We start from the raw sequence: 15,775 nt of genomic DNA, 5'->3' as shown, positions 1-15,775 counted from the left end.
AAAAAGGAAACTGCAGTATCCTATAGGGTAATGGCGTCCGTCTATCATATATAGTGGAAATGTAAGAGAATCTTCAGATATTCCCTTTTCAAAAGCTTTCAAGGAGTGTCGACAGCACTACAGTACAGTACACCCCTGGTTATTGGAGTTTCTCCATCTGAATTCTATATTAAGTCATTACCAGGGCATCTGTGAGTCTAAATAGGAATGTTTTTTGCACAATGAAACAGGATATTTGTTAGCTTCACTAAAGCAGTAGGCCTACATGCATAAAAAATATTCATGCTATCAATAACAATTTTATGCTTTTTAAGTAATTTTACAATACTATATCGGCAATTTATTTAATGGATATTGCCAATGTATCAGTATGCAGTTCTAACTGCAGTCGACAGTTAGACTTGCTGATTAGGCAGGTTCTTCTCTAGAAACAAACATTTTGCGTTTTGTTCACATAATGGTCACATTTCGTCACTTAGTTCCATTAGGAGGAGGTGATGAAATGGCTAGAAATACTTTTCATATGCTCTATTAACATGCCACATGCCATGCTCTTGCCTGCCAATCAATGAGAAACAATGGGATATCCAAACAGCGTAGGACCCCATGCCTTAACCATTATTTTCACCCTGGCGTTCCACATTTTTTCAAACTTTTTGAAGATTCTACCGTCGCCAACCGACGACACGAGGGAGCGCCGTGCTTGGCGTTGAGTCAGTCGGGTAGACCAGTGGTTCTCAACCTTTTCAGGCCGCGACCCCCCAAAATAATCATATTTAAACTGGGGACCCCCCATCCTGACACGCACTCGGAATGTAGGAGTTGAGGCATTACATTTTGTTTGACTCCACAGATAAATATTGTGAAAAAAGCAGATCTACAAGCTTGTAGATCTGCTATTTACATTTTTTCCCCTCTTTCTTATATTATTTGACAATTTGGCAAATGTTTGACCAGTTTTTATAGTTTGTTGATTACTTTTGATGCAGTAATGGTCTTTTTCCTTTCTTTCTATTTTTTTTAAAGGTATTTAAAAGGTCTTGAAATTCCTTAAATTGTCACTTCAGTGTCACCTTGGGACCCCCCAAATAAATCATGTGGGGACCCCCCTGGGGGTCCCGACCCACAGGTTGAGAACCACTGGGATAGACGGTTGTCCGGAGCCGTCGATCCAACCGATATGCCTATATAAGCTATAATGGAGATACGGTTGTTGAAATATCGATTTAATTATGTTAAAATAGGACTTAACCACATGAACCCCATAGCGTCCCGATTCCGGGCATGTCATAATATGTGAACATTCTGTGAAATTCGTGGACCTAAACTTACAACGATGCATTCTGAGAATTTTTTTTCTTCACCCAATTGGATGTACAAAAGGAGGGGACCAAGTACAGACCCCTGGGGGACCCCGATCGACGAAGCATAAAGGTTTTAAGTGGTTATGTGGTTAAGGTCTGCAGGGCACTAGCGACTTCATTAACTGTGTAATATGGCAACACGATCAAAGAAACCTCCCCAGACTCTGGAATCATGCAGTCCAGGGCTGCATTCCAGTACATTGTGCTCCCCTGAGGGACATATGGCCACTATATACAGTCACGATGACTCAGAACGCTGCTAACAAGCATAATGACACATCCACACAGCATGTCCACCTCCATGACCCCATAATACTGTACCTCTTGTTCCGCATACTGACTTCATATTCACTGCACACACATATGGAGATTCTGTTAATGCTGGAAAAATAGTGAGCTTTTGCTCTGTGTGCTTGCTGCTTCATTCAATATCTGTTCACTTCATCCCTTGTTAGGCTACTGCAGGTGTAATGCAAGGAATGTATTTGAACCCATTGAAACCTGGAACTTATCTCTCTCATTTTTTGATTTGAGCTAAAAAAAACACATTATTTTACACTTTGGCTATTGAAAAATAACATATCTACAAGCTCATAGCACGGCACCGAAGTGACGCGATAAGAGCTTGTAGATCTGTTATTTTTGAGAAATCGTACAAATGTGTGCAAATCTTTGAATATATCCAGCCCCCCCCCCCCCCCAAATCTAACCATACTACAGCGCCTAACCCTAATCATTATGCACAAACTTAAAGGATTGAAATGAATGAAGCCCATGCCAAAACGTTAATGAATTGAATGAATTAAACCCATATCTAAACTTAAATGAATTAAACCTGTGCCTTCATTTTAATCGGTTGAATTGATTAGTGTCTGGTCTCTGTGTATACCTTTGCCCCTCCCGTTTGTATGCGAGAGCTGGCGAAAACTTCTGGGAACTCAGATTACTGTGTACCTACCTATCTGCCTTAGTGGTTTGTACAGTAGTTTGTACAGAAAGATATTTGATTTTGAATGGTACCCTGAAAGTAAACAACACACACACACACACACACACACACACACACACACACACACACACACACACACACACACACACACACACACACACACACACACACACACACACACACACGTTTGTTTTCCCCCCTCTTCCTTATAGCAAACCTTTCCGTGTCTAAAAATAGAGATGAGGGAAGAGGGTGAGAGCAACAGCAACAGAGAGAGAACTTAAGGAGGGAGAGAGAGAGAAAGAGAGTAGCATTTCATGTTAGCACATTTTTCAGATCATCACTTTTTTTTGTGATGATATTTCCAATTACGGTTGAGTGGCGCGCGGTGTGTTAAACGTGAGAGGTGGTGGCGTCACTCCTTTCAGAGCTGGCAAGAGTTAATGAGCTTTTTTCTTCTTCACACACTATTGTTGAGAGAGAGAGAGAGAGAGGAGAGAGCGGCTGCAAAGGCGAGATCACTCCCTGGCCCCAAGACGTCTGTAATTGTGACAGAAGCCTGTAAAACCCATGCAACATCTCGCAAAGGCCGATCGACTGAGACGATACGTCATTCTTTTACTTTATCACAGAGCCCTTTAGAAGCTTAAGATCTTTACAAAGAAGTGGCCTAGCCACCCACCACTTTTGCGGCGTCTGTACTCGTCTATCAAACTCGCTTCTGCTGTGGATTTGAACAGTGGTGTAAAGTAACTAAGTACATTTACTCAAGCACTGTACTTAAGTACACGTTTGAGGTATTTTTAGTTTACTGGAGTATTTCCAATTTTCAATACTTTTACTTGTACTCCACTACATCTCAGAGGCAAATATTGTACAATTATTTGAAAACTTAAGTCACTAGTTACTTTGCAGATATACATTATTATATTATAAAACATTAACCACTTTAGCCCTATTTTATACATAGGCTATTTGAAAATAGCAGATCTACAAGCTCATCGCGACGCGTTGTGAGCTTGTAGATCTGCTATTTTCAAACATCTTAGTACTTTTACTTTTGGTACTTTAAGTACATTTTGATGCCAATACTTTTGTACTTTTACTCAAGAAACATTTTGAACACAGGCCTTTTAGTTGTAACAGAGTATTTTTATAATGTGGTATTGCTACTTTTACTAAGTAAAATATCTGAGTACTTCTTCCACCACTGGATTTGAGTGAGTGGTGGTGATGGGGTCGTGGAATATGGTAGGTCATCGGGTACCTAGCCTCGATCTCCAGGCTTTTATTGTTTAGTTTTGCTAAAAAATAAAAGCCTGGACCAGCGCGTCAGTGTACCCGGTATTCACCTGTTTCCTAGGCTGTGTGTTTTTTTCCACTTCCTGTCGATGTCATTGGATATCATTGGTCATCTGACCAGTTTCATTGGATTTCATTGGACTAAATCGACAGGACGTGGAAAACGCAGCCTAGGAAACAGGCGAATAGGAAGTGTTTCATTTCCCCAACCAACCAGAGTGCAGTGGGCGTCGCTCGTAATGTCGTGTTGACGGGGCGGGGGTTGACGGACAGATCGGTGAACCAATGGGATCTTAAAAAAAAAACGAATGGTGCTAAATAACAAAAATTGGTTTATGTGGCTCATTATCATAGGGTAACCTATTTTGCATCATTAGTGGCTTTTGTCGCCTGTAAAAACTAGCACCTATCTTAAAGGTACTATATAGCATGGTGCTAACCATTAGAGGTGCCTAAACTAAGCTGAGGAACCAGTAGTAAACTATATAGTAGGCTGGACCAACTCATGAACAAACATTATTTCTGAACGATTGTTTGTGACCTTTGTCATATATTCGGTTCAGGAATATAAAAGACATATCACAGGTTGTTTTCTAATCACTTGCTTTTCGATGTGCAAAGCACATCATTGTATTGAGGCATCTAAACAGCGGCAGGTGTCGCTTTTGTCTCGGCGGTATCGCGAGACTTGACAGGAAATGGTGGACCGTCTCGCTATGGCCGTTCAGAAACATACTTTGTGCTTTATAAAACGATACAGTGTACACACCGAAAAGCAACACGGCAGAAAACAACGTGTGATATGCCTTCTTTTGTTTTCCCGAGCCGATTATTTTATAAAGGTCTCGATCGTTCAAAAATTGTGTTTGTTCATAAGCTGTCCAGCCGGCTCTCACAGTGAGTCTGCCACCCAGTGCGATGAATCTGCCAGCTGGAATTGCAGGATAGAGAAAATGACGTCGGCGACTCTTCCTTTTAAAATAAATTCCTTGTGAACAGATATTGAATGAAGCAGCACACAGAGCAAAAAACTCAATGTCACACCTCGTAAGAGGCAATGGCGGCGGCGCCCTGGAGAAGGTGAATAGCGATGTCCGGGTATCACTCATCGCATGCCATGGCACTCACGGACGGGCAGCTATTCAAATGGGACAGTCCTGGATGTTCTTCTTGTCAGTCCGCTAACACCCACCCCTCCCTCCCATCCCGTCACCCCCCTGGAGGGGGGACAGATTTACAGAAGGAGTAGAGAGGAGGTGGTGTAGGGTGGTTGGAGGAAGAGTGCAGGGTATACCTCAGGCCTCATTGATTAAGAGTCCGGGAGCTAGTGACCTTATGAGTGTCAGCCCACGCACGCACGCACGCACGCACGCACGCACGCACGCACGCACGCACACACACACACACACACACACACACACCACTGCTTTGCCTCTCACCTCCAAACAAGCCGATCTGGTATAGGCTGAGTATACACACCCACCCACCCACCCACCCATACACCCCGCCTGCCCAACCCCTCCCCCTCCTCTTCTCGCCACCAGCGGGCTGAGGCCATAGCGTCGGCTGCCCGTCATCCCTCCCTGATGGATGGGGGACATTATGGCTCTTGGGGACAGGTGCCACCGACGATTAACCCATTCCATCCGGGAAACGCGTACCGTGTCATTTTAGATTTTTTTTTAGCTATAACCGTTCATTTTTACACTTTGGGCTATTCAAAAATAGCAGATCTACAAGCTCATAGCTATGAGCTTGTAGATCTGCTTTTTAAAAAAAATGTGCGCAAATCATTTAATATAATATATTTTTTTTCAAGCAAACGTTTTGAACTCATCTTTGCGTCTGGGGGTCCCTGGAACAAAATATTTTGATATTGGGGGGTGGGTGGCCAAATAATCAACATTTTGGGGGTCCTTGACATGAAGAGATTTGAGAACCACTGATGTAGCAAAACATACGTTAGGATTTAGAAGACATTATGTAGAATCCCCCAGAAGCAAAGATTTGAGTTACAAATGTTCACTTTAGAAAATATTTAAATTTGCACACATTTTCACGATAAAAAAAAAAAATAGCAGATCTACAAGCTCAGATCTGCTATTTTTGAATAGACCAAAGAAATCTTAAAATGGCACAGAGACGCTTTCCCCCGGCCTTAATGGCTTAAAGGCCCCAGCCACTGGCTCGGAAAGAATGGAAGTGGGAAAGTGGCAAAGCGAGTGGGGAGAGGGCGGGTTGGCGAGAAGGGAAACTGTTGCTGCAGAACCGGTACGGAGGTGTATGTATGTATGTGCGTGTGCATGTGCGTGTGTGTATATGGGGGCCCTGAAACGAGCAGAGTTGCGGGGGGAACTGACGCAAGCTAGCGAGACAGATGGCGAGCGCGGCTCGTGTCGGGAACGCTCATACTATTTCCGTGTATGCAACGCACGGTATCGACACGTACGTATGCTCGTGGCAACGCTGTAATCCTCACTGTGTGCAAAACGCTAACGGACGGCGCTACAAGCGAAAGCCCTGGTACACGGTTTTGGTTCCTCTCATAGCTGCCTTGTCACGTTGTCTTATACAGCACCTGCTCTCCTCCCCTGCCCTCTTTTCTCAGAGCATGCCTACAATTATAATTTTTTTTCGCCCTCTCTTTCTCTCTCCCTCACACCATGACAGACACCGCCCCTCACCTGTTCCTTTTATTCTTTTTTTCCGTCCCTCTGCCTGTCTAACCCGTTAAAGCTGGGGACGCACCTGTGTAACCACTTTAACCATTATTTTATACTTTGGGGCTATTTTTGAAAAATTGTGAAAATATGTACTGTTAGGATTTAGAAGACATTTGTAGAATCCCCAGCAAAGATTTGAGTTACAAATGTTTGCTTAAAGGAGGAGTTCACCCAAAAAATACTTATTTTCTATCAATACACACCCCATGAAGCCTTGATTTCATGGATTTATTTTTGTTTTTGTGGCATTCCTAAGACAATAATTTGATGACCGTGTGTATTTCCGGTAGGAGACACAAATAATCTACTTTGTGTCTCCTACCGGATGCATTAGCCGGTAGAAGACGGGAATCAAATTATTAGCTTAGGAATGCCACAAAAACAAAAAAGAATCCATGGATTCAAGGCTTCATAGGGTGTGCAATTGATAGAAAATAAGTCATTTTTTGGGTGAACTCCTCCTTTAAAAATATAAATATTCAAAGAATTTAACACATTTTCACGATTTTTCACAAAATAGCAGATCTACAAGCTCATAGCGCGGCACTCGGTGCCGCGCTGTGAGCTTGAATATCTGCTATTTTTTTGAATAGCCCAAAGTATAAGATAATGGGTGGTATAATTCTATTGGTTAAAAATCTAAAATGACACAGATGCTTTCCCGGTCTTAATGGGCTAGAAGCACTGCCAGGGACCCATGCAGCTCTCAGCCGTCTTGCTGGGCTCCTCTCTGTTCCGAGCTGTGTTGATGACATTTTGTTTCCTATATAACCCTGTCAGGTGGCTGGGGGGCACAGATGCCACCGCTACCTTCGGGGGGGGCCGCCAGACCTGTCTGTTACCCACCTGTCTGTTGTCTGCTCCCCTCTCGTGTGCCTGTCCCTGTCACTGTCACACCGTAACCAGTGCAGTATAATGGTACCAGGCCTTATAATTGGTCCCCAGACTGCCATATAGGACTCATTTCAAGTGGGCATTGCAACCCGCCTGCCCTTTCCCTGTGCCCATTACGCCAACCTGGGTGCCACACATCAACCACCCACTCTCCTTCAACCGCCAGCCAATCACATTTGTGAGTGTCGTGTACTGTATTTTATGTAGTCCCTGTATGAGCAGTGGTGTAAAGTAACTAAGTGCATTTACCCAAGTACTGTATTTATGTATAATGTTGAGGTACTTTTACTTTACTGGAGCATTTCCAATTGTCAGTACTTTTACTTCTACTCCACTACCTCTCAGAGGCAAATATTATACTTTTACCCCACTACAATTATTTGACTACTTCAGCTACTAGTTACTTTATAGATTTTGATTATTATAACAAAAACATACATTAACCACCTCAACCCTTTATACATTTCGGCCATTTCAAAATAGTCGATCTACAATCTGTAGATCAGATTTTCAAAAGATGTTTATACATGGTATACATTTGAAAACGTGTAAAATGGGACATTCTGCATAATGAGTACTTTTACTTTTGGTACTTTATAAGTATAGTTTGTATGCCAATACTTTTGTACTTCTACTCAAGTACATTTTTATTACCAGACTTTTAATTGTAACAGAGTATTTCTATGTTTCAGTAAAAAAAAAAGAGTACCACTGTGTATTAGTGTAGCACTGGCCCTTTAAGGAAAGTGCATAAAGAGGGGTGGCCAGGTTTGTGGCCTCCTGTTTAGCCAGAAGCCTGGCTTGAGTGTTTGTAAGAGAGACCTGGAGGCATGAGGGGTACAGACTAATTCTCTGTAAGACAATCTGAAACAAATGACAAGGTTTTTATAACTCATTGTAGCAATAGTATATATATAAGAGTTTAGATATAGGCTGACAATATCCGGCCTGTTGTTAATTATACTAATATATATCTGTATTTCCAGAAGCCTCCAGGTCCTTTGAGCAGCAGTACCCTGTGGCTGTGCAGGCCTATATCAATGGGAGCCATGGGCATATATTGACTCATTGGGTATGTTTGTTATTTTGCTGTATTTTGTCATCTTGCTATAGGGGCCTAATGTCTGGGATGAATTGTTGGAGGGTTGGTCTAATGCTTTATTTAATTTTGTGTAGGAGCTGAACTAACCATCACTGTTTTTCCCACCGTGCCATATATACTATTTAGACTGGGTTTTTGCTATTGGACTGTGTACAATAGGGTTGACTGAGGACAGAGCTATACTGGGCCATTAAGTAGCATTGCATGATTTTGATTGGGTTTTGCGTATTTGTAGTTTGTTTTGATTTGCTTATTTACTTTATTTGCTTTTGGTTTTGCATTATTTGGATTTGATTTGTTTAATTTCTGTAGATTTAGTTTAGTAGGGCCCTTACCCTTACCCTTATTGTCCCTTTGCCTCTTGGGTTTAGTCCCTTTGCAGAACTCCCAGTAATACTAACCGCTTTCTTCCTTTCTGTATTTTAACCTGACTATTTTTTTATACCAACTGTTTGAATAAACTTGATACATCAGCCTCTGGTTCTGTTCATTCTGAACCCGTACCTTTCTGGGCAACCTTACCTTGTTCAGTCCTATATATCTATATATATACAGTATATGGTTAATGTGTTTAAAGGATCCCTCACTCCTATATATGTGGGTGGTGTAGTCATTGCTTTATATCGCCCTGCTACATTAGTATCGGAATTTGCCCAGTTTTTGTAAAGTGACGCACGCATTCTCGTGGGGCGTTTCCTGTGAAGCAGCTTGAGTTTGCGTGTGGACGAAAGGCACGGCGCAGATGATCACCTTGACTTTGAATTGGGTTGAAGTGTCAATGGGCTCGACCCCCACCCCTATACGCTCACCCCACCAAGGTTGCCATTCACATGTAGCCATTACGTGCATCATACATCATGCATCCATTTTGTCTCCCATCTCCCTGCCTCGGCTCGTAGAAAAGACAAGGACCTTGGAGATTTATGTGATAATAATACAGTAGCACGGCGTATGTTAGAGCCGCGCGGCGCCAGCTTGCCGCTGTCGTGTCGCCTCCCTGCACGTGACGGGGGTCATCAAAATGCGTGATAACAATCGCGAACCGCGGCGCGAGTGAACTCAAAATGCGAAAGAGAAATGAAATAGGCTGCGTGTTCACGGCGAGTCACTCTCATTATCGCCGCTGATCATGGAGAGAGGGGTAAGTGGTTTTGATGACGTAAATGGAGAAAACAAGAGAGAGAGAGACAGAGAAAAACATCCTAAAATCAAGTGTGTGGTGTGCGGTATGTTGATGGAACAGGCCACTCTTTTGTTGACACTGCAGTGAACAGTGAATTAACCCTTTAAGGCCGGGAACGTCATTTTTAGATTCCTTTGGGCTATTCAAAAATAGCAGATCTACAAGCTCATAGAGTACCGCGCTATGAGCTTGTAGATCTGCTATTTTTTTTAAATCGTGAAGATTTGTGCAAATCGTTGAATATATATTTTTAAGCGAACATTTGTAACTCAAATCTTTGCTTCTGGGGATTCTACAAATGTCTTCTAAATCGTAACAGTTTTTTATTTTTTATGTTGCTATATATCAGTGGTTCTTGAACATTTTTCATGTGAAGGACCCTCAAAATGATATGTATTTGTCCATGGACCCCTCCGTCTCAAAATGTTTAGTTCCAGGGACCCCCAGTAGTAGCAAAGCTTTGAGTTAAAAACGTTCGCTTTAAGATTTTTTTTTTTGAAGGACCCTCAAAATGATATGTATTTGTCCATGGACCCCTCCGTCTCAAAATGTTTAGTTCCAGGGACCCCCAGTAGTAGCAAAGCTTTGAGTTAAAAACGTTCGCTTTAAGATTTGCACCACTTTTCACGATAAAAAAAAAAATAGCAGCTCAGAGTGCCGCGCTATGATCTTGTAGAGCTGCTATTTTTTATTAGCCAAAGAAATCTAAAAATTACACACAGATGCTTTCCCGGTTTTAATGCGTTAAATCTCCACGGGACAGCGACTAAATACAAATAATAATAAAAGTCCCTGGTTGAGAGAATGGAGCCCTGCTTTTCACATCAGTGCCAGGTGAAATGAACTGCCCTCAGCAGAAGCCACTGTCTGTCTCCGGCAATGCCAGTGATTATCTGGAAATTGCCTTGACATTATAGCTATAATTTGCTTTGTATAATGACCGACTGGGGCGCGAGTCCTCCCAGATTGTCATGTTACCAGAAATTGCATTCGTGAAAAAAAAGAAGGGAAAAAAACACGTTGGCAAACGACAAGCGGGAACAGCTTTTGTCAAACGCACACCCACCCACTCGCCCACTTCTGCTGCGGCACTTCTTATGTTTATGTTTATTTAGCTTTCAGTACGATCACAGGTTTAAAAAGAACAGGTGTCATTAAAAACACAGAATTATTTAGCTGATTACAAAACAAAGCTTCAATATCAAAACGTCCAAAGTTCAGAATCTAACATTTGCAATTGTTTATCTACAAATCTAATAACCCAATCTGGGAACCCATTCGGTAAAATAAAGCCCCCTTTTAGTTATTGCCTCTGGGGGCACCACCTCCTTTTTTGTGTAAAACAGGAACTCAGTTTGGCTCCTCGTCTGTGTTTATTCCTAACAACCAACAACATTGCATGTTTAAGGCAGTGGTCTGTTGTTAGTAGAAAGCAGAATCTGTCTTGAGCGATTACCTAACACTAAAGATCTTATCCAAAATCCACTATCATTTAAGAGTCTATACACATTATGTGCGATTGGTGACTTCTTATATCTCTCAGTTCAGCATTTTTGGATGTCCAGCCGTGGCAGAGGCATGTTTTTGTGTTGCCCGGCCGTCGGCCCGTCCGTCCGTCCGTCGTCCCAACCGTGTGAGCGCGATATCTCAGTAATTCCTTGAGGGAATTTCATGACATTTGACTCTAACATCCACTCTAGTTCAAGGATTAACTGATAGGCTTGTAGGCTTGATTCACTCAACTCACGATACGATTAGAATCACGATACTGGGTTTACGATGTGATTTTTCACAATTTTTTGAACACATTTCTTTTTCCAGACAATAAAAAAAAACAAATCCAGCATTGCATTTTTGCATTTTTACAATACTGTTTTCTCTTATCCTCTTTTCAATACAGTTGTGAATGACTCTTATTTCTTTTATCAATTCTCTTACAAAGATCCTGTATTTTTGTTTTTTTAAGGCGCCCTCTGCTGTTTGCATCGCGATACAATTTTTACAGTATGTAGTAAAAGTTCGAAGCCCATCCTTAGTGGGTGGAACATTGTTTGTTTGTTGAATAAAGCACCAGGCAGCATTATATAGGCTACTGTGTTTACTTTGAGATGTTTTGGGACCAGCACTGGTTATGTATCAAGAATTGTGGGGATGTGCATATTCTACCTCCCCCCAAGGTTACTGAAACCTCATGTCTGTCCCATTTTTCTGAAATGTGATATATCAGGAACGACTTGAGGGAATTTCATGAGATCTGGCACAAATATCCACTTGGACTCTAGGATGAAAACTGATCAGATATAGGCGGTCCAAGGTCAAGGTCACGATGACCTCAAAAACCACATCCATTAAATTCCGTCAAAGTACTATACTTTTACTTCTACTCGACTACATCTCAGAAGCAAATATTGTACTTTTACTCCACTACAATTATTTGAAAACTTTAGTTACTAGTTCCTTTTGCGGATATAAATTATTACATTATAAAACATACATTAACCACTTTAGTCCTATCTTATACCTTGGCTATTTGAAAATAGCCGATCAACAAGCTCACAACTGAGCTTGTAGCTTGTGAGCTTGTAGATCTGCTATTTTCAAACATTTCAGTACTTCTACTTTTGGTACTTCAAGTACATTTTGATACCAATACTTTTGTACTTTGAACACCAGACTTTTACTTGCGTAACAGAGTACTCTTCTACAATGCAGTATTGATATTTTTACTTAAGTGAAACATTTGAGTACTTTTTCCACCATTGCATTAAATTCCATCAAAGTTACTACATTCACCAAACATAATACTCTATGATTCTGCACAGACTCAGAAAGATAAACGGCAACTGGTTGGTTGAGGCGTACAACCACCAATGTGGTATTTCTACATAGTTCACAAAACCCAATCCCTGTTTACTGATACAGTATACTGTTTAATGTTTGTTTATCTGCTTCTGCATAATCCCTGAGCACATATTCCCTCTCATCTCGAAGATTTATATATTGGAGCCTTTGTCATCATTGAGGGATTAGCTCCTCTGAACTTCTTGGGGTCGACGCTGTGCTAAAACGTACCACTGAACTATAATGCCAGACTATATATATATATATATCCAACACAGTGTCTCAAGGGGCCAATGTCTGTACATGAGTGTATGTTCTGTGGGTGAGTTTGTGTTTAACCCATTAAAACCGGGAACACATCTGTGTCATTTCTCTTTAAGCAAAGATTTGAGTTAAAAATGTTCGCTTATATATAAAACATATATATTCAAATATTGGCACAACTTTTCACGATATGTATATTTTTTAAATATCAGATCTACAAGCTCGTAGCGCGGCACTCGGTGCCGCGCTATGAGCTTGTAGATCTGCTATTTTTAAATAGCCCAAAGTATAAAATAATGGTTATTGCAAAATAATCTAAAATGACACAGTTTGCGTTGCCGGATTGAATGGATTAAAGTTTGTTTTTGAGGATTCTATCAAGGGAGTTCTATACTTTAACAGCTCTACCATGACTACATAAGATATTTTAGACTTTCCAGAAGTGCTTTGGTAAAGGCTCAGAAGTATCAACACACGAGCATTACCTAGGGCTTACAAAGTGTCCCGCTGATGTTTCGACCTTCAAACCATGCAGCAAGCAATGTGGAATTAAACAAATGTGCCCTTTCCTGCGGGTTTCAGAATTATCGTGACTTTTTTTGCAGCATGGCTCTGCAAGAGGCTAGCCATCTAGTGGTGGAAAAAGTACTACATTTGTTTTACTTAAGTAAAAGTATCAATACTGCAATGTAGAAATACTCTATTACAAGTGAAAGTCCGAAATTAGAAATGTACTTGAGTAAAAGTACAAAAGCATTGGCATCAAAATGTACTTAAAGTACCAAAAGTAAAAGTACTCATTATGCGGAATGTCCTATTTCAAGTCTTCAAATGTATAAAAATCTTTTGAAAATAGCAGATCTACAAGCTCACAATATGTCGCGATGCGACACATTGTGAACTTGTAGATCTGCTATTTTCAAATGGCCGAAATGTATATAGGGCTGAAGTGGTTAATGTATGTTTTTAATAATAATCAAAATCTACACAGTAACTATAGTAAGTAAAGTTTTCAAATAAAGTACAATATTTAGATCCAAGATGTAGTGGAGTAGAAGTAAAAGTATTGGAAATAGGAAATACTCAAGTAAAGTACAAATACCTCAAAATTGTACTCACATTGTAGTCACGTTTTATACTCATTGAAATATGTTTTAACTTAATGTTATAATGGAAGTCAAATGGAGTCGTATATGTCATATAGATAACGTCATATTGATTGATTGACAAATTGACATTTTATTAGGCAAAAAATACTTCTGTCTAAAAGGTCCGTTCATAAAAGTCCTTGCGGTCTTGTTTCCAATGAGGTCCTTGATATTCAATTCATAGACATATATAGTGGCACCACAGTTCAAATATCATTACAAAAAAAAAAAAACAGGTAAAAGATAACATGTACATAAAAACATTAAAAAAATAGGGGGAACAAATAAAATAAAAGACTATGTACAAGAACAGGGGGGGGGGTCTAACGGGAAAATAGTACTACCTCCTTTCTTGGCCTCCTGAAAGGTGCATTTTCAGGGCTGGTTTAAAAGAGCCCAGCGAACTGCACTTTTTGAGGGATGGGGTTAGACTGTTCCAAACCTGGGTAGAAGTGCTGTAGAAGGAGAATTTGCCCATGTTTGTTTTAATAGACAACCGATGTCATAGATGATGACTTATGCCACTGGTCACTTGAAGTCTGAGATCCTCATTGGAGAGTGGATTCAGACTGCCCTCATGTTAGGTAGGAGACTGGTGGTCTGGAAGGCCCCGTTTGCACCTGTACCGTCTCTCTGGTTCACCTCTTTGGGTCCACTGGCCGCCTATGAGCGACTGTCTTATAGGTTGCTCAACAAGATGGACAAATATGACCTAAAATGTGGACACTATCACCTGCGTGTGTCGGGACTTTGACGACGTTGCCGGCTCTGAGTAAGCTACATTAACCACAAAAGACTCTTAGGAAAGATTTGCCTGGACTATGGCTGAGGACGGTAGACTGTGGTCGGTATGCCTCTGTACACTGTACTTATTATTTGCTTTATTAATTGTGTTTTTGTTGTTTGTATTGTATTTCTTGTCTTGTTATTGTTGTGGCTGTTTATTACATAGGAGAAAAAAGTTATAAAGTAGGCTTCCACTCATAAAATGAGATTCTCATCGGAGCCAAGTCCGAGATCCAAACTGGAGTCACGCAGTTTCTAGGTGGATCCCAGAGATCCACATAAATTCCTAGTTGTTGAAAGATGCGTCATAACAAAAAAATGGCTACCGCCAAACAAAGGCAAAAAATCACGGTTTGCTCTCTACCTTTAAAACTATGTATCCCACCTAATTATAATGAAAAGGGTGTTCCTTTTTTGTGCTAGTCCATGTCTGATAGGTTGTCATGTGGTCTTCCTCTTGAAAGTGTCCCTTTATCAGCGAATCCTCACAGATACCGCTCTGAGCCTCTCGCCAGCTTATCTCGGCTTGGCCGTTAATTAGCACCGAGTGCCGCGGCAATTACACTTGAATATCCTGAGCAACAAAGACACAAAAGACAGTAAGCCCCCCCCCGCGCACACACACACACACACAGACGCGACGAGACACAATATATAACCTCGACCCACCCCCCATTACCCTGGCCTTTAAAAAATGCACTGGCTCCCACAACTGATGGGAAGGATAGAAGGGGGTGAGAAGAGGGAAAATGAGGAGTTTTTTTTTCTTTTTCTCTTTCTCTCTGAGCCACACAAAGGAAGAACTTGGATAAGACGGCGCTGTCGTTTTTAATTGGTTTGTCTCTCCTGAGAGGAGCCCCAAATCCTGAAGGTTTTACACCGTGTGAGCTTCGTCCTGTGTGTGTGTGTGTGTGTGTGTGTGTGTGTGTGTGTGTGAGGGTGAGTTAACCACACCACTATGTACATTTATACATTACGGCCGTTTGAAAATAGCCGATGTACAAGCTCACAATGCGTCGCGATGTGACCATTGTGAGCTTGTAGGAAAGATTTCTATGCATTTTATACATTTGAAAAGTTGTGAAATGGGATATTCTGCATAATGAGTACTTTCAACTTTTGGTACTTGAAGTACATTTTGATGCCAATACTTTTTACGTGTGTGTGTGTGTGTGTGTGTGTGTGTGTGTGTGTGTGTGTGTGTGTGTGTGTGTGTGTG

The sequence above is a fragment of the Gymnoscopelus microlampas genome (assembly GCF_963454915.1).
Source record: "Gymnoscopelus microlampas genome assembly, chromosome: 19".
Lineage (NCBI taxonomy): Eukaryota > Metazoa > Chordata > Actinopteri > Myctophiformes > Myctophidae > Gymnoscopelus > Gymnoscopelus microlampas.
The sequence above is the reverse complement of the archived record's forward strand: the minus strand, read 5'-3'. Positions refer to the sequence as shown.